General features: G+C 38.6%; 1 protein-coding gene across 5 annotated transcripts in view; it reads right to left on the minus strand.

The window, feature by feature from the left end:
• The window catches only part of PIK3CB (phosphatidylinositol-4,5-bisphosphate 3-kinase catalytic subunit beta), a 293706-nt gene that overhangs the window by 182160 nt on the left and 87484 nt on the right, over positions 1 to 24062 (minus strand). Inside the window, exon 4 of one of the 5 annotated variants that reach the window (XM_077130243.1) lies at positions 4825 to 4944. The exons of the other annotated variants lie outside the window; for them this stretch is intronic. The gene's annotated coding sequence lies outside the window, so the exon portion shown is untranslated. The remainder of the gene's footprint in view (positions 1 to 4824; positions 4945 to 24062) is intronic. 5 annotated transcript variants of the gene reach the window in all.

Below are 24062 nucleotides of genomic sequence, written 5' to 3' on the forward strand. Positions count from 1 at the left end.
AGGCAGTAATAGAAAAACCAAGAAAACTACGGCGTAGCATTCTTGCTGAGTGAGAACACAGTATCAGACCGAGTGGCATCCTCCTCTAGTCCCTGGAGCATTCCCATAAAAACAATGATCTGGGGGAAATAACAGTTTCTATAACAACGAGAATATTTATTCTCTTTAGACAGTAAAAACAATTTTTCTCTCTTTTATAAAAGTTAAGTACCATTACATTCCATTTTCTTAAATAACAAAATCCTAAAAAGATATATTAAATTGTAAAACAAAAAACAAACAAAAAAAACTGCCACACATATACTTAATATACTGAAATGACTCCTGTGGCTATCCTAGGATGACAGAGACAATTTAACTACTATCTTCCTTAAAGAACTCCTATTTTTCACAATTTTCCTCAACAAGGATTCTATAACATACCAAGAGCTAGAACCCACCATAATACCCTGTAGAGTAATGCATGAATATAAAATTAAAAGATTACAAATTAAATAAAAAATGACTTCTTATATTGAAAAAGTTAGAATGGGAAAAGCCCAAATACCCCTAAAGAATAGGAGAAAAATCAAAGGAGTTATACAGAGTAGGTAGGGTTTAACAAATAAGTATAAGTGCTAAATCATTATACTGACATTTCTTTTAGCCTCCAGTACCTTAGAGCAGCTAAAAATAAAAACCTAAAATTGTGGAAGTATAACCCATACCAAACTCTGAAATCTGTTCTACAACTAATTGTTGTGATGTATTTTGAAATGTATTGCTTTTTTGTATATATGTTATTTTTCAGAAAGGAAAAAAAAGGAGTAGTATAACAGAGATGATAGGATTTAACAAATTAGTATGGCTGCTGAAACATTGTATTGATATTTCTGTTGGTCTCCAGTGTCTCAGAGCAGCTAGAAGAAAAAATGAAAAATCACGGAATTGTAACCCATATCAAACTTTAAAATCTGTTCTATAGCTACTTGTTAAAAAATTACTTGTAAATTTATTGCTTTTTTGTATATGCGTTATATTTCACAGTAAAAAAAAAAAAGATATGTTAATAAAGTTACCCTTGCTGCCTGTGCTGATTTGAATTTGTGGACCCTAGAAAAGCCATATCCTTTAATTCTCATTCAGTAGTGCTGGGTAGGAGTTTTTGGATTATCCATGGAGATGTGATCCACCCAATTGTGGGTGGTAATTTTTGATTAGGTGATTTCCATGGAGGTGTGTCTCCACCCATCCAACATGGGGTTGCTTACTGGAGCCCTTTAAGAGGGAAACATGGGGTGGGCCGCGGTGGCTCAGCGGGCAAAGTGCTTGCCTGCTATGCCGGAGGACCTCGGTTCGATTCCCGGCCCCAGCCCATGTAACAAAAACGGAAAAACAAAATACAATAAAGCAAGAAAATGTTTGGAAATGTTTCCCTTTCTTCCTTCCTTCCTTCCTTCTATCCTTCCTTCCTTCTCTCTGTCTTTCCTTTAAAAAAAAAAAAAAAAAAAAAAAAAGAGGGAAACATTTTGAGAAGAGCCACCTAGCCCAAGCAGCTAGAGACCTTTGGAGATAAAGAAGAAAGAAAATGCCCCAGGCCGGGGTGGCGGTGGTGCTTCATGAAACAAGAAGCTGGAAGAGAAAGCTAGCAGACACTGTCATGTGTGTTTGCAGTTGAGAGAGAAATCCTGAATATCATCGGCCTTCTTGAACCAAGGTATCTTTAACTGGATGCCTTAGATTGGACATTTCTATAGACTTGCTTTAATTTGGACATTTTCACAGCCTCAGAAAATGTTAAATTGCAACTTAATTCTTCCTTCTAAAAGCCGTTCTGTTTCTGGTATATCACATTCCAGCAGCTAGCAAACTAAACCCCCACCCCACCCCCGTGCACGCACACACACAAAAAAATATTATTAGCTTTGAGTCTTAAAAGACAACATAGTTTCCAAATTCAATGAAGTAATTATCTCAGGTAATATCATTCAGTACATAAATGTTAATTTTTAGTCTAACTATGAATAGCTAACAATAAGTCTAACTTTACAAAATAATCATTTAATATTTAATTTTTCACTCTATCATTGCCTCTTTTTAATCCGGTATAAGGAACATTGATATTAGATCAGATCCATAGGGATTTCAATTATTGAAACACTGAGTGGTCCTTTTGATACAAGTTTCCCCCTGTGTGTTTTGCTGTGCATGGCCTTGAGCTTCACTTTCCTAGTTTATAAATAAGTCTAGTCAGACCCAACCTGCAGAGTTAGTATAAGGATTAAATAAAATAACAGTTAAAAGCACCTTGTGTAGCACTTGACATACAAAAAGCACTATATCAATAAATGATTACTAATATTAATTTACACTAAGACCTATTTCTCCAACGAAGGAAACAGTTATGGCTCTTATTCACAGCATACAATCCTCAGGCCTGATCGCTTGGTGTGAATATAATTAGACCATGTTTCTCAAATCATGGTCTCCAGTGATCAATCACATAGTTTCATAACATGCATTTTCCAAAATTGAAATGTAAAATTAATTACAGCTTCTACGGAGATTCCATTAAATAGTCTGTGCTAGCAGAGTTGTGGTGGTGTTTAATTGCTCTTGCCTAACACACAGTTAATATAATACTGGAAACCTTAGCAAATGTATTTTTTTACATTTCTGTTACAGAATTTACTTTTGTTAAATATTGTGAGTATTGTATATATCCCCAATTCATTTATTTTAGAATTACCAGCTCCAAAGTGGCTCAAAAAGAGAACAAAATTAGAAGTTTTGTTTCTTGTGGCAAAAACAAATACAATTTATATAATACCAGAAAGTTTCTAAAACCCATGATAAAGTTAATGACTAAATGCTCAGAAAGAAAGCAGAATGAGCTACTGAAAAATTCCTTTATCGACACAACACCCCCATGGGAGTCTGCACTCGCAGTCACTGTTCAGGGATCTAAGATCGGGGGGGCAAGCATCTGGCTGTAGTCTTCTCCTACGGGGGCGCTTAGCATTTACATACTGAAATACACAACATTTTGTCTCATAAATCACCATCCTTTATATTACACTTAGAGTATTATATGTTTCTTATTACATGTATGGGTAGGTTATATTACCTATAATTTTCATCTCACTATAGTAAAACAGAGTTTAGAATCACTGATGAAGTTTTTTATATATATTGTCAAACTGCCTTCTAGAAAGACTGTAATTTGCATTCCCATTACAGAACCCATTATAGGACTGGACTGTGCATTAGAGCCTTTTTTTGCGGGGGGAGGTGCATGGTCCTGGAATTGAACCCTAATCTCCCAAATGAAAGGCGAGCATTGTACCATTGAACCACCCGTGCACCCTAGAGATTTTTAATCTTAGTAATTATTTAAAAGGGAAAAAAATTGAGTAACTTGAATTTGTTTACTTATAAAACTGTTTTTATATTTATTGGCAATCGTATTTGTACTTAAATTAACTATTGCTCAACTAGTGCTCATTCTGGTATATCAGTGTTTTTATCATTTTCTAATTGCTAAGACATCTCTCTCTATAAAGGATTTTGTATGGTAAGGATTCTGGCCTTCCCAAACAGCCAATAGGTTTAGAAATACAGTGACTCTCAAAATGCACAGGAACATCAGCCCACAGAGCACTCTACAACTGAGACCTTTCACCCTACCTCTTTTTTTGTTCCTTTCACTGAATGAATAACAGGATTTGAAATGAACCATATATGTTAGCATTGTTTACTAAAAAGTCATTAGATAATTTTAAGTAATTCCCACTTTCCCAACAAAAATTTTAAAGCCACTATTGTTAGATAAAAGTATAAATACAAATTTAGATCTATAACCCATAACACTGACACTCCAGTGGAAAGGGCGGGCATAGCTGGTATAAATCCAACATGCTAAAAGGGCTGATTAATACAGGTTAATTCAGCAGGCCCAGATCTAAAGAATATTAACTACCCTCCTCCAGATATTATAAAAAATTTAAGTCACATCATTCCATTATTCCAAAATATACACTAGTCTCTTTAAGTCACTTTATGTCACTTAAAAGGTCTCACATCAAGTATTTAATTTTTTATTAAATAATGCTAATGAATGTATTCAGTGTTCTAGTTTACAGTCTGTCCTCCTCCAATCCAAACGTTTTATCATGCTTCCCCCATTACCAACAAGAAAAAGAAGATAATAAATTATTCCGATTGGATATATATCTCCAAGACATATTTCATCCCCATCATGGTCCCTCTTCACTCTGTCCCTTCCCTTCCTGCATTTCAAATGAACAGTATTTGGGACAAGGGAATGTCACTAATTCTGAAACTTACTTCAATCACAAGTCAACTAAAACCATGTTTTAGGGTAAAAGTGATTATTTCCCTACATAGATAAAATTACTAGGACAAAGATTTACAACCAACATCAATTACATCACATAGTAATCTTCCTCATCCTTTGAATATACGGCCGAGAGGATTCTTCCACACTATGCAAGAGTACGTCTTATCTGCTCTTAAACATTTTTTTATTTAAAATAATACTCATAAAAACAAAGTAGAGAGGTATCCAAAATGTAACAGTACAGTTCAATGAATCATTTTAAAGCAAATACCTATGTATTTGTATCCAGGTCAAAAAATAAAACACTACCAGCATCTCGGATGCCTCGGTGTTCCTTCCAGATAATGAGAAATAACTCATTTCCAACCACCATTCTGACTTCTGTGGTAGGCCCTTCTTTGCTTTTTAATCATTTCATGTAAAAGTACAGGAGTGAAGCAAATATCCATATAGTTCTGGTTCACTGGACACACCTTTACACTTACCATCCAGATACACACTTAGACAAAAGTCTCGCTGCCTGGATGCCTGGTTGTTTCTCACTCCAGACTCCAGGCGCAATGGGTCCAATCGACTAAGTGGGGTATGCTCTCATAAATCTTCATCTATGAGAAAGGGTATGCAGTCAATTCTGGTTCCTGCTCACAACAAATGACATGATGACAATCCAGAATGACTGTTAGATAGGAAAGGGTACCCACATGTAACTGTTGTGAGGGTGAGTCATTAGCCAAATCGCACAAGTGTGTGGTGATGCAAATCGAGGAACCGAACCAGTGCCAGAAAGCCATCTGGATGGCAAACAGTAACACTAGAAGAATTTTAAATAGCTTACAGCTGGAGGGGCAGGGACCAAAAAAAGGCACTTTTCCAGATTCTGAACCTTTCAGTTATTTCTCTTTGCTGTCATTTTGAAAATAAGTTATAATACATAATAATTAGAGTGCATCCTGTCTAAAGGCTGACATTTCTCTCATGTTGTTTCAACATTAGTCCTTTGTACAATAGTTTAAGTTGAGTTATACAAGTATTTACTGCTTGCTTATCTGTTTAAAACCTTTTCCTTGGAGAACAATTTTCCTGCTAAGCTATCCAAACAAGAATAACAAAATGCTTCTGCATATAGCTTTCATTTTTCCCTCACCACTGACAGTAAACAGCACAAAAGAAAAAAAAAAAGGAAAACTTGACGCGAGGTAGTTGTCTTTGGTGCCATGTCTTCTTCTTTCACTGCCTATTCTCTTTAGAGGACACAAAAAGCTTGGAAAAACTGATAGTGACATTTCAGTGTTATACTACAACCACAGAAGAGGAAGAGGGGGAAACTGCAGAGAGATGGACAGGCAGAAACAGACTTCAAGATAATTTATACTGAACGCCAATTCTGTTCAAGGCAACTCTTCCATCACACCCTTGACTCAGGAGACAGATTACAAAATGAATAAAATGATTATAAGGTGCTTAGGGCTCCATGCCCCCACAAAAGCTTTGAACAACTAGCAGGGGCTGGCAGAAACATCTTTCCCAAAGTTCAAAAAAAAACAGCTAAAGGATTGTAGTAACAAGGAAGTGCTGAATCAAGAAGATTACTTAAGGGCGGGCCGCGGTGGCTCAGCGGGCAAAGTGCTTGCCTGCTATGCCGGAGGACCTCGGTTCGATTCCCGGCCCCAGCCCATGTAACAAATACGGAGAAACAGAATACAATAAAAACAAGAAAATGTTTAAAGATGTTTCCCTTTCTTCCTTCCTTCCTTCCTTCTCTCTGTCTTTCCTTTAAAAAAAAAAAAAGAAGATTACTTAAAACCTGAAGGACCTCCAGGTGCCCTGGCTGACCCCACCCCAGAACGGTGCAGAGCCATCCACACTCTCACTGTGGATCCCTGGTCCCAGTTACCAAAGCAGCAGAGCAACACTCGTGCAAAAACTGGTAGCACGTATGTCTGGCCCAATCTATCCGGAGATGACCAGGGACTCACTGTCCTGCATACAGAAGATCTCTCTCACAGAATACTGTGGGAGAGCAGTGAAGTGGTTTCCTGGGACAAGGGACTGTTGGCTGTCGGACATATAGGGTGCAGTGCCCAGGACCTTATAGAAACTGTTTCCTAGGGAAAAGTATTGATTTAAACGGGAATTCTTAGGACCAGATGCAAATGACAAGATGCATGCCAAGAAAGGATCAGGGAGGTCACTATGCTTTGGTCTGGAGCTACTCTCTAAACTCACTATATGGATAAACACTGAAGGAAAGCACTCATACAGGTCAATCTGCAGAGACTGGGAAAGGCATTCGTGGGGGTTTTTTTCCTTCTCTTATTTTATTTATTTTTTGCTAGTTACTGGCATTGAAGGAAAGATCTGCCATAATACTAGCTGGATACAAACTTAAGGAACAGATGCCTCAGAGTCTGAATTCTAGCAATAGCACACTAAATATCTGAATGTCCCATTTTGAACAAATTATTGCAAAACATGCAAAGAGGAAGTGATGGCCCAGACAAAGGAGGAGATTAACGTATTAGAAGCCATCAGTGAGGAGGATTGGTCCTGGGTATTTCAAAGACTATTTTTAAATGTTCCTAATTATACTCAAAGAGCTACAGGAAAACATGGACAGAGAACTAAAGAAAATCAGGAAAATAATAGATGAACACAAACAGAATGTCAAAAGAGAGAATGAAATTGTGAAAGGCACCCAACAGAGTTGAAGACCATAGGAAAACAAGTTAAAAGCTTCCTAGTGGGGTTCAACAACAAATTGAACTGGCAGAAAAAGAATCAATGAACTAAAATATAAGACAATTGAAATAATCCAATCAGAGAAGCAAAAAGAAGAACAAATGAAGAAAAGTGAACAGAGCCTGAGAAACCTTTGGGACACCATTAAGACTACCCAGGAGTTTCCTGACCATGCACCCTCAAAAATGAAATAAATAAATAAAGACTATCCAGGAGACAAGAGAAAACACTTAAAGAAATAAAGGCTGAAAACTTACCAAATTAACCAAATACACAAATATGCACATCCTAGAGCTCAATGAACTCCAAACAGGATAAACCTCCCAAACAGACCCACCCCCCACACCATGTTATAATAAACTGTCAAATGCCAAAGATATAAAGAGAATTCTGAAATCCACATGAACATGGAAGCCGGAATAAGATTAAGCGCTGAGTTCTTATCGGACACATGCAGGCAAGAAAGCAGTAGGAAAGACATATTTAAAATGCTGAAAGCAAAAACTGCCAACTAGTAATTCTGTACCTAGCAGAACTGTCTCTCAAAAATAAGGGATGGTTTGCTTCCCAGAGCCTGCCGATGCAAAAAAATAACAAAATAAGGGGTGGATTAAGATATTCCCAGGTTAACAAAAGCTGAGGGAGTTCATCACCACTAAATGAGCCCCAATAAGAAATGCTAAGGAGAGTTTCACAAGTTCAAAGGAAAGAACACTAGGCAATTGGTTGAAGCTTCAAAATAAAGATGCCCAGTAAAGATTTACATGGGTAAATATAAATACCAGTACTACTGTATTTTTTATTTGCAATCCCAACTTTTACTTCCTACAGGATCTAAAGTAAAAGTGTAGAATGTAATGATAAATGAATGGTTTTTGGACTCATAATAAAAGTTTCAGATTTTTCCTTTCACCTACAGCTGCTCCTTCTCTTCTAGTATGTTTCCATCTAAGGATCCAGAGTGGCCACACTCATGCCCCCACTGCTTCTCTTCATAACCTGTGCCCTTACCTCTATATTTCAGGAGGGGAGTGACAGTAACAGTTAGAGCAAGAAGACATGATCTTATTATGCTCTGCCCCTACCAGCTTTGCTGATACCTAAGTAGTGAGTTCCTGAATGACAGGAATGGGCTTCTTCATTTTCAGGATTCTGAACAGTATCTGATACACATCAGGCCCTCAAGAACTGTTTGCTGAATGATAACTAAATAAACACATTATACAGCTAATCCACCAATGGAAAATAAGGAGTAAAGTTTTAAAAATCAGGCTGGGTTATCTCTATCTTCTGACAAATGCGAATAATGCTGCTATGAACATAGGTGTGTAAGTGTCTGCTAGTGTCACTGTTTTCAGATCTTCTGGGTATACACCAAGTGGTAGGATAGCTGGGTAGTAGGGCAACTCAATATTTAGTTTTCTGAAGAACTGCCAAACTGTCTTCCACAGTGGCTGTACCATTTTACATTCCCATCAGCAGTTATTAAGTGTTTCTATTTCTCCACATCCTCTCCAACATTTGTAGTTTCTTCTTTGTTTAACAGCAGCCATTCTTGTAGGTGTGAAATGATATCTCATTGTGATTTTGAGTTGCATTGCCCTTAAAGCTAATGAAGAATGACATCTTTTCATGTTCTTTTAGCCATTTGTATTTACTCTTTAGAAAAATGTCTATTCAAGTCTTCTGTCCATTTTATAATTGGGTTGTTTGACCTTTTATTGTTTAGCTGTAGGATTTCTTTGTAAATACTGGATATGAATCCCTTATCAACATATGGTTACTAAATATTCTCTCCTAGTGAATTGGCTTCCTCTTCACCTTTTCTGACAAAATCCTTTGAAGCACAGAAGTATTCAATCTTGAGTAGTATCCTTTATCTATTTTTTTCTTTCATTGCTTGTACTTTGGGTGTAAGGTCTAAGAAACTACTTCCTATCACTAGGTCTTAAAGATGTTTATCTATACTTTTTTCTAGGAATTTTCTAGTATTGACTCTTATATTTAGGTCTTTGATTTTGAGTTAATTTTTGCATAGGGTGTGGGGTAGAGGTCCTCTTTCATTCCTTTGGATGCAGGTATCCAGTTCTCCCAGCCCTATTTGTTGAAGAGGCTATTCTGTCTCAGGACCGTGAACAGGGGGGCTTTGTCAAAAAACAATTGACTGGACTTCCAGGCCAAGATGGCAGCTTAGCAATGTGCGCGTTTAGTTCATCCTCCAGAATAATTACTAAATAACCAGAAACAGTACAGAACAGCTCCTGGGGCCACATCACTGACCAGACACACAGCGTACCCCAGTCTGGACCAGCTGGACTGGCTGCGAGCCCCCAAAGGATGGTGAGTTCCCCAAGCCGTGGTAGCTGGCACCCCTCCCCCACAGGCTGCTTCCCAGAGGGGAAAGGAAAGAGACTTTACCAGCACCAGGGGCTCAGCCCAAGCAAACGCCAACTGTGGCATTAATTAACAAATTCTGACTAGTAAAAATAGGCCCCCAGCTCAGGTGAACCTGGTCAAAGCGGAGGTCGCTCATTTTTGCCCCGGAGCCAACGGGGCAGGGCTGATAGAAAAAGATTTTAAAAAAAAGGAAACAGGGGTTTTTGTGTCTGTGTTTCTACAAAGGTTTGACTGCCTTTCAATACAGCGGCAGGGCCTCTCAGGCCGCAGCTGCCTCAGACATAGGCAGAAACAAGTTCATTTGAGAGCTTGTCTGGAGCCTGTGCCTTCCCCAGGGGAGGGGTGAAGCCCAACTCAGGTGGAATCCCTCCCTGAAGCAATCCAGGGCTTGATGATTTGAAGCCATTAAAACCAGCCTACAACCTCTCCTCTGTCTCCACCATGCCCCCAGCAGGGAGAGTCTGCCAAAGTTAAAGGTACTGCATCATCGTATGCTGGTGGGACCTGCAGGCAGACAAGCACCACATACAGGGCAGGACAAGAAAAACAAAACCCAGAGACTTCACAGGAAAGTCTTTCAAGCTGCTGGGTCTCACCTTAAGGGAAAATCTACGCAGGTGATCTTTCCTCCTGATAGGATGCCAGGTTGGTCTGGGAAAATTCGGCTGGGGTCTATAAGACCTAAGTAGACCCTCCTAAGGGTGGGGAGAAAAAGGCACCATACAGGCAGAGCAAGAAACAAGAAAATAACTGAAAAATTCTCCTCTGTTAAACAAAACCTAAGCTAGTGGTCCAGAAAAACCTGAATTGAATATCAAAGAACAGAGAGACAACAAAATCATCCAGCAAGAAAATCCTAGGTAAAAGAAGTCAAAACAATCTCCAGAATAAACTAATAAAGGTAATTAAATGCCTAGATGCCAGCAAAAAATAATAAATCACACTAGGAAAACTGAAGATATGGCCCAGTCAAAGGAACAAAGCAACAATTCAAATGAGATATAGGAGTTCAAATAGTTAATTCAGAATGTACGAACAGACATGGAAAACCTCATCAAAAATCAAATCCATGAATTGAGGGAGGATATAAAGAAGGTAAGGAATGAACAAAAAGAAGAAACTGAAAGTCTGAAAAAACAAATCACAGAACTTTTGGGAATGAAAGGCACAGAAGAGATGAAAAAAAAAATAATGGAAACCTACCATGTTAGATTTTGAGAGGCACAAGAAAAAAAAGTGGAAACCTACAATGGTAGATTTCAAGAGGCAGAACATAGGATTAGTAAACTGGAGAATGGAACATCTGAAATCCGAAAAGAAAAAGAAAATATAGAGGGAAAAATGGAAAAATATGAGCAGGGACTCAGGGAACTGAATGAAAATATGAAGCACATGAATATATGTGCTGTGGGTGTTCCAGAAGGAGAAGAGAAGGGAAAAAGAGGAGAAAAATGAATGGAGGAAATTATCACTGAAAAGTTCCCAACTCTTACGAAAGACTTAAAATTACAGATCCAAGAAGTGCAGCGTACCCCAAAGAGAATAGATCCAAACAGACATACTCCAAGACATTTACTAATCAGAATGTCAGAGGTCAAAGAGAAAGAGAGAATCTTGAAAGCAGCAAGAGAAAAGCACTCCATCATGTACAAGGGAAGTCAAATGAGACTATGTGTTGATTTCTCAGCAGAAACCATGAAGGCGAGAAGACAGTGGGATGATATATTTAAATTATTAAAACAGAAAAACTGCCAATCAAGAATTCTATATCCAGCAAAATTGTCCTTCAAAAATGAGGGAGAAATTAAAACATTTTCAGACAAAAATCACTGAGAGAATTTGTGACCTAGAGATCAGCTCTGCAAGATATACTAAAGGGAGCACTAGAGACAGATATGAAAAGAAAGAAGAGAGAGGTATGGAGAAGAGTGTGAAAGGAAGACTATGAGCAAAGGTAAAAAGAAGGAAAATCAGATATGACATATAAAATCCAAAAGGCAAAATGGTAGAAGAAAGTACTATCCGTGCAGTAATAACATTAAATGTTAACAGATTAAACTCCCCAATCAAAAGACACAGACTGGCAGAATGGATTAAAAAACAGGACCCATCTATATGCTGTCTCTTCTCAAAGGACATGAGGACAAGAACACAAATGGACATATGCACACCAATATTTATAGCAGCATTATTTACAATTACCAAGAGATGCAAACAGCCAAAATGTCCATCAACAGAAGGATGGCAAAACAAACTGTGACATATACATACGATGGAAAATTATGCAGCTGTAAGACAGAATAAAGTTATGAAGTATGTAACAACATGAATGGACATTAAGGACATTATGCTGAGTGAGATTAGCCAAAAACAAAAGGACAAATACTGTATGGTCTCACTGATATGAACTGACATTAGTGAATAAACTTGAAATATTTTGTTGGTAACAGAGACCATCAGGAGATGGAAACAGGGTAAGATATTGGGTAATTGGAGCTGAAGGGATACAGATTGTGCAACAGGACTGAATATAAAAACTCAGAAATGGACAGCACAAGACTACCTAACTGTAATACAATTATGTTAAAACACTAAATGAAGCTGCATGTGAGAATAACAGAGGGAGGAGGGTTGGGGGTATAAATGAAATGACAAAGAAAGATAGACGATAAAGATTGAGATGGTATAATCTAGGAATGCCTAGAGTGTATAATGAAAGTGAGTGTACAAATTTAAAAAAATGTTTCTGCATGAGAAAGAACAAAGGAATTTCATTATTGCTGGGTGCTGAAAATGGATGGTAGTTAATATTTTAAAATCTCAACTTATGTGTGAGACTAAAGCAAAAAAAATGTTTATTAGGTATAAAATTTATATTCTGACTAGTGCATTTCCTAATATAACTTATGTAGATAGTTGGTTGAATATCATAAGTACATGGTGCCTTGGGTAGGACATGAAATTTTGTTGGTTTGTCCAGAGTGATGCCCCAGTGAATCCCAGAGTGATTTGATCAAGAGTGGAAAAGTATTTGCAAAGTTCCCTTCAAGGAATGGTGAGAAAGTGGGAAAATTCAATTTCCCCAAGTTGAATTCTTGATATTCTCACAAGCAGTGTGGACAACCAAAGCTATAGGCTGAGCCCCCAGTCTTGGGGTTTGTTCATATGAAACTTAACCCCACAAAGGACAGGTCAAGCCTACTTAAAATTAGGCCTAAGAGTCACCCCCAAGAGAGCCTCTTTCGTTGCTCAGATGTGGCCTCTCTCTCCAGCCAACACAACAAGCAAACTCACCACCCTCCCCCTGTCTACGTGGGACATGACTCCCAGGGGTGTAGACCTTCCTGACAACGTGGGACAGAAATCCTAGAATGAGCTGAGACCCAGCGTCAAGGGATTGAGAAAACCTTCTCGACCAAAAGGGAAAGAGTAAATGAGACAAAGTGTCAATGGCTGAGAGATTCCAAACAGAGTCGAGAGGTTATCCTGGAGGTTATTCTTACATATTAAGTAGATATCACCTTATTATCCAAGATGTAATGGAGAGGCTGGAGAGAATTGCCTGAAAATGTAGAGCTATGTTCCAGTAGCCATGTTTCTTGATGATGATTGTATAATGATATAGTTTTCACAACAGGACTGTGTGTGATTGTGAAAACCTTGTGTCTGATGCTCCTTTTATCTACCTTGTCAACAGACGAGTAGAACACATGGATTAAAAATAAATAATAGGGGGAACAAATGTTAAAATAAATTTAGTTTGAAATGCTAGTGGTAAATAAAAGCAAGGGGTAAGGGATATGGTATATATAATCTTTTTTTCTCTATTATCGTTTTATTTCTTTTTCTGTTGTCTTTTTATTTCTTTTTCTAAATCAATGCAAATGTTCTAAGAAATGATGAATATGCCACTATATGATGATATTAAGAATTACTGATTATATGTAGAACGGAATGATATCTTAATGCTCTGTTAATTTTTTTTAATTAATAAAAAAGTTAAAAAAATAAATAAATGAATGATAGGGGGAACAAATGTCAAAATAAATTTAGTTTGAAATGCTAGTAATCAATGAAAGGGAGGGGTAAGGGGTATGGTATATATAAATTTTTTTCTGTTTTTATTTTTCTGTTGTCTCTATTTCTTTTTCTGAATTGATGCAAATATTCTAAGAAATGATCATGATGATGAATATGCAACTATGTGATGATACTGTGAATTACTGATTATATATGTAGAATGGAATCATATGTTAATATTTGTGTTTCTTTCTTGTAATATATTTTTTTAATTTAAAAATTAATTTAAAAAATCAATTGACCATAGAATTGAGGGTCTATTTCTGAATTCTCAAATTGATTCAATTGATGAATTGTCAATCTTTGTGCCAATACAATGCCAAAGAGTTCAATCAATCCAAACAAATCAAGAGTTCATCAACAGATGAGTAGATAAACTAAATGTGCTATATACATACAATGGATTTTTATGGGAAAAAGACTTGAACAGACACCTCTCAGAAGAGGAAATACAAATGGCCAAAAGGCACATGAAGAGATGCTCAATGTCCCTGGCCATTAGAGAAATGCAAATCAAAACCACAATGAGATATCATCTCACACCCACCAGAATGGCCATCATCAACAAAACAGAAAATGACAAGTGCTGGACAGGATGCGGTGAAAGAGGCACACTTATCCACTGTTGGTGGGAATGTCAAATGGTGCAACCACTGTGGAAGGCAGTTTGGCGGTTCCTCAAAAAGCTGAATATAGAACTGCCATACGACCCAGCAATACCATTGCTAGGTATCTACTCAAAGGACTTAAGGGCAAAGACACAAACGGACATTTGCACACCAATGTTTATAGCAGCATTATTTACAATTGCAAAGAGATGGAAACAGCCAAAATCTCCATCAACAGAAGAGTGGCTAAACAAACTGTGGTATATACATACGATGGAATATTATGCAGCTTTAAGACAAGATAAACTTATGAACCATGTAATAACATGGATGGACCTAGAGAATATTATGCTGAGTGAATCCAGCCAAAAACTAAAGGACAAATACTGTATGGTCCCACTGATGTGAACGGACATTCGAGAATAAACTTGGAATATGTCATTGGTAACAGAGTTCAGCAGGAGTTAGAAACAGGGTAAGACAATGGGTAATTGAAGCTGAAGGGATACAGACTGTGCAACAGGACTAGATACAAAAACTCAAAAATGGACAGCACAATAATACCTAATTGTAAAGTAATCATGTTAAAACACTGAATGAAGCTGCATCCGAGCTATAGGTTTTTGTTTTGTTTTGTTTTGTTTTGTTTTTACTACTATTACTTTTATTTTTTTCTCTATATTAACATTCTATATCTTTTTCGGTTGTGTTGCTAGTTCTTCTAAACCGATGCAAATGTACTAAGAAACGATGATCATGCATCTATGTGGTGATGTTAAGAATTACTGATTGCATATGTAGAATGGTATGATTTCTAAATGTTGGGTTAATTTCTTTTTTTTCCGTTAATTAATAAAAAAAAAAAAAAAAAAGCAGATGCCTTGGCTAACAGATGCAAATTATTTCCACAGAATGCCAGTAAAAAGAAAAGGAAAAGGAAAAGGAAAAGTTCAAGGAGGAAGTGGGGAAGAGAAGCCAGCATACCTGTAGTATCTGAATAATAATCTGTGATTTTATAAAGACATAGCACAACAGGAATTACAATAAACCGTATTAACTCTGGGGGGAAAAAAAAGGAAGCATTAACTTGGGTTCTCGGGATAGCAGAAAAACACACCCCAAAATTGTACAGAAATCCTTCCCCACAAAAAAGGGAAGATTTATGGTGGTGAACAGCAAATAATAATCTCAACTCATTAATAATTATAATTTCAATTTTAAAACTACAGCCGTTTTAGAGGAACATAAGTGATTTTCCATTTTAAATTTTAAATATTATAAATTTTATTAAATTATGCCTAAAATGTACTCTATATAATGCATAAAACTAGACATCCTCCACATAAACAAAACTATGATATTTAATAACATATGTGACTTGTTTAACATACTCTTATACTAGAAAGCTGCATTGAGATCAACAAAGCAACCATTTACATTGCACTTTATGTACTATTTCCTAATGTCATGTGGCAGTCAAAAGGCTAAGTGAGATGCTTGCAACAAAGAAAACAGTTTTGAAAGGTCATGCTACACAGGCAACCAAAATTTCTTTCACAATATCTTACTGTCTATGGTACACTATATGACAATCTCACCAGTTATTTCCTGAGTAAAAGCAAAAGCACATCACATTATCGAAGGACCAAAAGCCGGAGACACTCAACAATATGATCTTTATAAAAATATTTTCTAACCATGTAAACACAAATGCATATTACGGAAAAAGAACTCTGAAGCAAGACTGATAAAGAACTAGAGGAAGAGGAACTGGTAAAAATTGGAAGGCACATTTAAACTACTGTTTCATAGTGTTCACATAATATAAGAAGCTTCTAAAGTAAACTTTTTCAAATTAAAACATGTCATTTACCCAAGAAACACATAAATATACAATATCAAAAACAACATACATGATCTACTTCAAAACTAAATCTTAATGACTATTACAAAGAAGCATCAAAACTTCAAAACCCTCTCAGCAATAGCCGTAATCATGTCAACATTTGTTTCCCTTTAATAGTTTTTATTGGTCTATCATCCATCTGAATAGAGAACATCTTTTCCCACCTATTACACAGGTAATGTTTATTAATCAATACCAAGGTCAAAATTTCTCCAGCTCCTTATAAAATTCCCAATTTCAGAGGACAGCAAGTACTCTCTTAGAAAAGGAAAATCATATTAGCTCATTTAATAATCTTGTCCAATCCGGGAGAAGACCATATTTATTCATACCCAATAACCAAAAAGCATAGCTTTCTCCTGAGACAATGAAATTACATAGACATTAGAGTAACCATAAGTTTCGGCATATCATTCTTATTTTTTAAGCTTCATCAGTTATGTGCCATAATATTTGCCCATTGTCAGTGATTTTTGTAGGTGATTTTTTTAATATTAAATTTTTTCTTCTGAAATACTTTCAAACATACAGGACCAGCTACAAAAATAAACTTTGGGTGGGCCATGGTCGCCCAGGAACAGGCCATGCCGGAGACCTGGGTTCGATTCCCAGTGCCTGCCCATGCAAAAAATTAAAAATAATAATAATAATAATAACAAAACTTGTAAAGAGAAAAACAACATGCCCATATCTCCCCCACCCCAATACCCAGATACACCAATTTTAACATTATGTCACCTTCACCATGTTATTCAATCTAACTATCCATCAATCTATCCACTTATCTGTCTGTCTATTTATAAATCTAGTTTTTGAACACTTGAAAGCAGGTTGTATAAATCATGCTCCTTGAACACTTAGTACTGCCATGTACATTTCCTAAGAACAAGGATATTCACTTACTGTATCCACCTTATATACAGCTATCAAGTTCAAGAAATTGAATACAGATATAATACTTACAATCTATATTCCAATTTTTTTATAAGTACCCATAATGTCCCTTTGAGGCTTCTGTCTTCCCTTGTGTTAGATTCCATCCAGAATCATGTGTTGTCTTCTATCTGTCATTGTCTCTTTACGTGCGCTTTCTGGTTTGTTTGTCTTTTTATTTAGGGAACAGATAAACAACATAAACTTTCCCCTCTCAACTACCCCTAAGCATACCATTCAGTGGGATAAATCACATTCACCATGTTGTGGTACCCTCACCGCCTTTCCATCTCCCCAAGTAGAAATCCTATGCCCATTTTGCATTAACTCTCTATTCCCCCTGCCCCTCACAACCTGTACTCCAATTTCGTCTCTATGAATTTACATATTCCCTGATATTTTCCAAGTCTATAACAAGCTCATTTGCTTTCATACCAACTTCAATAGCATACTTTTAACAAACTGTATTTGTCTACTCTTCTCTGCCCCTTACCTTTATGTAGTTGTCACAAACTACACATTTATACATTACGAACCCAAAACCAAAATCACTGACTTATCATTACATTCTACACATTTGCCTTTCATATCCTGCAGAAAGAAAAAGTTGCAGTTACAAATAAAAAGTAGAATAGTACTGGTATTTATATTTACCCATGTAAATCTTTACCATACATCTTTATTTCTTCACTTAGCTTCAGCCAATTGTCTAGTGTCCTTTCTTTTCAACCTATGGAACTCCCTTTAGCATTTCTTGTAAGGCTGGTCTAATGGTGACACAGCTCCTAAGCTTTTGTTTATCTGGGAATGTCTTAACCCCTCCTTCACTTCTTTCCCTGCCATTGGCAGGCACTGGGAATTGAACCCAGGTCTCTGGCATGGCAGGTGAGAACTCTCCCTGCTGAGCCACTGTGGCCTGCCCCCTCCTTCACTTTTGAAAAGACAGTTTTGCTGGTTATAGAATTCTTGACTGGCAATTTCTTGCTGTTAGCCCTTTAAATAAGTCTATCCTATTGCTTTCTTGCCTCCATGGTTTCTGATGAGAAATTGGCACAAGAGCCTACAGATTTTAAGTAGCCTTTTTCTTAATTCTGTGCTCACCCTGCTAATACCGTCCTTTAACTGTTTTCTGGAGCTTTCAGAAAGATGTTTTGTCAGTTCTTGCTGGTTGTTCAAAGATTCTGTGGGGGAGAGAGCCCAGAAGTTTCTTATTCCATCAGCTTGATGGGACAAGGCTCCAAAACATACTTTTTAAGATTTCTTTTCAAGGCCGCTGAATTTTAATACCTATGAGAATTCTCGAGCAGCCGAGCCGCCCGACCTCCCTACCCCCTCTCTCTCTCCGCCGGACCGCCGCGCGGCGCACGCGCCCCGCAGCAGCCGAGCCGCCCGACCTCCCTACCCCCTCTCTCTCTCCGCCGGACCGCCGCGCGGCGCACGCGCCCCGCAGCAGCCGAGCCGCCCGACCTCCCTACCCCCTCTCTCTCTCCGCCGGACCGCCGCGCGGCGCACGCGCCCCGCAGCAGCCGAGCCGCCCGACCTCCCTACCCCCTCTCTCTCTCCGCCGGACCGCCGCGCGGCGCACGCGCCCCGCAGCAGCCGAGCCGCCCGACCTCCCTACCCCCTCTCTCTCTCCGCCGGACCGCCGCGCGGCGCACGCGCCCCGCAGCAGCCGAGCCGCCCGACCTCCCTACCCCCTCTCTCTCTCCGCCGGACCGCCGCGCGGCGCACGCGCCCCGCAGCAGCCGAGCCGCCCGACCTCCCTACCCCCCCTCTCTACCCCCCTCCTCCCCCTCCTGCTCCGGCTGCTCTCCAACCAACACGGTGCCCTCTTCCCCCGCCTTCACCGTGCTCCTCCGCCACCAGCCTCGACAGCCTTGCCGCCCTCACCTTTCCTCCTCCAGAACAACTACTGGGGGAGTGGAGATAATACAGAGCAGCTCCCGGAGCCACGAGGGAAATCAAAGGGACAGCGTACCCCATCCTGGAACGGCTGACTATCTGGGAGAACCAGCTCCGGTGAGATCACCAAGGGGCACGGGCTTTCCTGGGTGGGACAGCAAGCGACCGGAGTCCCTCCCTTCCACCTTCCCAGGCCAGCTGGTAGAATTGGACAGGCGGTCCCCTTAGGCCGCGGCGGCTGGTGCCCCCACCACACGAGGCCCCCCGGAACAACTGAGATAGTTGGGTCGGAAATCCCCAGACTGCGGAGAACAGTGACCGGGGGATCCCTTCCAAACACGTGACTCCCCCGTCGGCTGGGAGCAGTGCACTCTCCCGGGCTGCGACAGCTGGCGCCCTCCCGCCACGCTTGGTGCCCCGGGCCGACTAGCTAATTTGGCCGGACGCTCTCCTGTGCTGCGACAGCCGGCGACCCTCCCCGCGTTTGGAACCCCGGGCCGGCTGGCATTCTTCCAAGACGCTTCGGTTGCCGAACCTCCCCTACGGCGAGAGTTTTCCAGAGTTGAGGGACCCACAGCAACTTTCGCTGGTGGAACCCACAGACAGGCGTGTGCCACGTGTGCCACCTACTGGGCAGGATAGGAAGAACAGAACCCAGAGACTGCGCAGAAAAATCTTTCAACCTGTGGGGTCGAACACCCGGGGAAATCTGACTAAATGCCCAGACGCCAGCAGAAGATAACGGACCACGCTCAGAAAATTGAACATATGGCCCAGTCAAACGAAGAAACCAATAGTTCAAATGAGATACAGGAGCTGAAACAACTAATGCTGAATATACGAACAGAAATGGAAAACCTCTTCAAAAACGAAATCGATAAATTGAGGGAGGACATGAAGAAGACATGGGCTGAACATAAAGAAGAAATAGAAAAACTGAAAAAACAAATCACAGAACTTATGGAAGTGAAAGATAAAGTAGAAAAGATGGAAAAAACAATGGATACCTACAATGACAGATTTAAAGAAACAGAAGATAGAATTAGTGATTTGGAGGATGAAACATCTGAACTCCAAAAAGAAACAGAAACTATCCGGAAAAGAATGGAAAAATTTGAACAAGGTATCAGGGAACTCAAGGACAATGTGAACCGTACAAACATACGTGTAGTGGGTATCCCAGAAGGAGAAGAGAAGGGAAAAGGAGGAGAAAAACTAATGGAAGAAATTATCACTGAAAATTTCCCAACTCTTATGAAAGACCTAAAATTACAGATCCAAGAAGTGCAGCGCACCCCAAAGAGATTAGACACAAATAGGCGTTCCCCAAGACACTTACTAGTTAGAATGTCAGAGGTCAAAGAGAAAGAGAGGATCTTGAAGGCAGCGAGAGAAAAACAATCCGTCACATACAAGGGAAACCCAATAAGACTATGTGTAGATTTCTCAGCAGAAACCATGGAAGCTAGAAGACAGTGGGATGATATATTTAAGTTACTAAAAGAGAAAAACTGCCAGCCAAGACTCCTATATCCAGCAAAATTGTCCTTCAAAAATGAGGGAGAATTTAAAACATTCTCAGACAAAAAGTCACTAAGAGAATTTGTGACCAAGAGACCAGCTTTGCAAGAAATACTAAAGGAAGCACTAGAATCAGATACAAAAAGACAGAAGAGAGAGACATGGAGAAAAGTGTAGAAAGAAGGAAAGACAGATATGATATATATAATACAAAAGGCAAAATGGTAGAGGAAAATATTATCCAAACAGTAATAACTCTAAATGTCAATGGACTGAATTCCCCAATTAAAAGACATAGACTGGCAGAATGGATTAAAAAACAGGATCCTTCTATATGCTGTCTACAGGAAACACATCTTAGACCCAAAGATAAATATAGGTTGAAAGTGAAAGGTTGGGAAAAGATATTTCATGCAAACAACAACCAGAAAAGAGCAGGAGTGGCTATACTAATATCCAACAAATTAGACTTCAAATGTAAAACAGTTAAAAGAGACAAAGAAGGACACTATATACTAATAAAAGGAACAATTAAACAAGAAGACATAACAATCATAAATATTTACGCACCGAACCAGAATGCCCCAAAATACGTGAGGAATACACTACAAACACTGAAAAGGGAAATAGACACATATACCATAATAGTTGGAGACTTCAATTCACCACTCTCATCAATGGACAGAACATCTACACAGAGGATCAATAAAGAAATAGAGAACCTGAATATTACTATAAATGAACTTGACTTAACAGACATTTATAGGACATTACATCCCACAACAGCAGGATACACCTTTTTTTCAAGTGCTCATGGATCATACTCAAAGATAGACCATATGCTGGGTCACAAAGCAAGTCTTAACAAATTTAAAAAGATTGAAATCATACACAACACTTTCTCGGATCATAAAGGAATGAAGTTGGAAATCAATAATAGGCGGAGTGCCAGAAAATTCATAAATACATGGAGGCTCAACAACACACTCTTAAACAACAAGTGGGTCAAAGAAGAAATTGCAAGAGAAATTAGTAAATACCTAGAGGCAAATGAAAATGAAGACACAACATATCAAAACTTATGGGACGCAGCAAAGGCAGTGCTAAGAGGGAAATTTATTGCCCTAAATGCCTTTATCAGAAAAGAAGAAAAGGCAAAAATGCAGGAATTAACTGTCCACTTGGAAGAACTGGAGAAAGAACAGCAAACTAATCCCAAAGCAAGCAAAAGGAAAGAAATAACAAAGATTAGAGCAGAAATAAATGAAATTGAAAACATGAAAACAATAGAGAAAATCAATAAGACCAGAAGTTGGTTCTATGAGAAAATCAACAAGATTGATGGGCCCTTAGCAAGATTGACAAAAAGAAGAAGAGAGAGGATGCAAATAAATAAGATTAGAAATGAAAGAGGAGACATAACTACTGACCTCACAGAAATAAAGGAGGTAATAACAGGATACTATGAACAACTTTACGCTAATAAATACAACAATTTAGAAGAAATGGACAGGTTCCTGGAAAGACATGAACAACCAACTTTGACTCAAGAAGAAATAGACGACCTCAACAAACCAATCACAAGTAAAGAGATTGAATTAGTTATTCAAAAGCTCCCTAAAAAGAAAAGTCCAGGACCAGACGGCTTCACATGTGAATTCTATCAAACATTCCAGAAAGAATTAGTACCTACTCTCCTCAAACTGTTCAACATAATCGAAGTGGAGGGAAAACTACCTAATTCATTCTATGAAGCCAACATCACCCTCATACCAAAACCAGGAAAAGATATTACAAAAAAAGAAAACTACAGACCAATCTCTCTAATGAATACAGATGCAAAAATCCTCAATAAAATTCTAGCAAATCGTATCCAGCAACACATTAAAAGAATTATACATCATGACCAAGTAGGATTCATCCCAGGTATGCAAGGATGGTTCAACATAAGAAAATCAATTAATGTAATACACCATATCAACAAATCAAAGCAGAAAAATCACATGATCATCTCAATTGATGCAGAGAAGGCATTTGACAAGATTCAACATCCTTTCCTGCTGAGAATTCTCTCACTAAATTTTTAACTAGAAGGCAACTTTACCAATTCAGATTCCTAGAAGAACATAAAGATTTGTGTTGCTTCTAAAACTACTAAAAATATATACATATGTGATAAATATTCTTAAGCAAAATATACTTAAACAGTCCAATGCTCAAAACCAAAGGTAAACTATATAATCAAATCAAAATAAACTCTTTCATCAGGAACTCCAGGCCCTCTGTGCCTCCAACTCACCTTTCTAAAATCTGTGTTATTGCCCACCCTTTCTATTAACACCATCATACACAACCACCTGGCCTCAGAGTTCTTTAGGCACTAGTTACACCACTCAGCCATTCCCTTACCTTTCATTACTCCTATACCTTCACCCTGGATCTTCATCCTCATCATCACACCAAAGGAACCCAAAAGCCGAATCCTAGCCTATGACTTCAGATATGTCTCCATTACCTTCACTATGCTGATGAGTTCATTCCTACCACCCTCATTAGCCCTCTTACTGTTTCTACAACACATCAAGCATCTTCCAGCTTCTGAGCCTTTGTATTCAAATTCTTTCAACCTGAAATATCACCCCACCCCCATTCCAAAATCCAGGAGGCCTGCTACTTCACTTCATTTGGTGCGGTCAATGCAAAAGTGACCTTATCAGAAAGGGCTTCCTGACCACACCATATAAAAATGGCAAACCTATACCTCTCCATAAAATGTCTACCTTTCCCTAATATATTCTGTTTACTAGCACTCATTAACACCCAACATATTATCTTCCCCACATTTATTAGAATACCAATTCCATGACAAAAAGTTTTCTGTTTTTGTTCAGTCTTATAACCTGCTATCTCACACAGTTCTTGAGATATTAATTACTAAGTGCTCAATAAACATGTATTAAATCATGCATGACCTCTGACACATCTCCTTAGTCAAGCCTACATCCTAGAGACAGCTATTTCAACCATCACAATCAAATTATTCATCCTCACTTCTACCTAGTAAGCTTTGGTAGTAAAATAACATTATCTGCCAAATTATACTAGTTTATCTCAAATTGCACCTTTATTATTGCTCAGTAATCCTTTCTATTCAATCCTGGTGATTATATTAAATTTCTCTGCCATCATCTCTGGCCAATTGCAATAGCCTTTTTTTTTTTTTTTTTTTTTTTTTTTTTTTTTTTTAAAGGAAAGACAGAGAGAAGGAAGGAAGGATAGAAGGAAGGAAGGAAGGAAGAAAGGGAAACATCTTTAAACACTTTCTTGTTTTATTGTATTTTGTTTCTCCGTTTTTGTTACATGGGCTGGGGCCGGGAATCGAACCGAGGTCCTCCGGCATAGCAGGCAAGCACTTTGCCCGCTGAGCCACCGCGGCCCACCCTGCAATAGCCTTTTAACTGACCTCTCTGCATTCCCTCTTCCCCCCATACTCCATCTTCCATAAAACAGCTAGGGGAATCTTTGAAATATATTTCATGACACTTTTTTTGTTTAAAAACCTCCTACCACACCAATGTTTATAGTAGCATTATTTATAATTGCCAAAAGATGGAAGCAACCCAAGTATCCATCAACT

The sequence above is a fragment of the Tamandua tetradactyla genome, chromosome 15 (assembly GCF_023851605.1).
Source record: "Tamandua tetradactyla isolate mTamTet1 chromosome 15, mTamTet1.pri, whole genome shotgun sequence".
In the NCBI taxonomy this organism is placed as follows: Eukaryota; Metazoa; Chordata; class Mammalia; order Pilosa; family Myrmecophagidae; genus Tamandua; species Tamandua tetradactyla.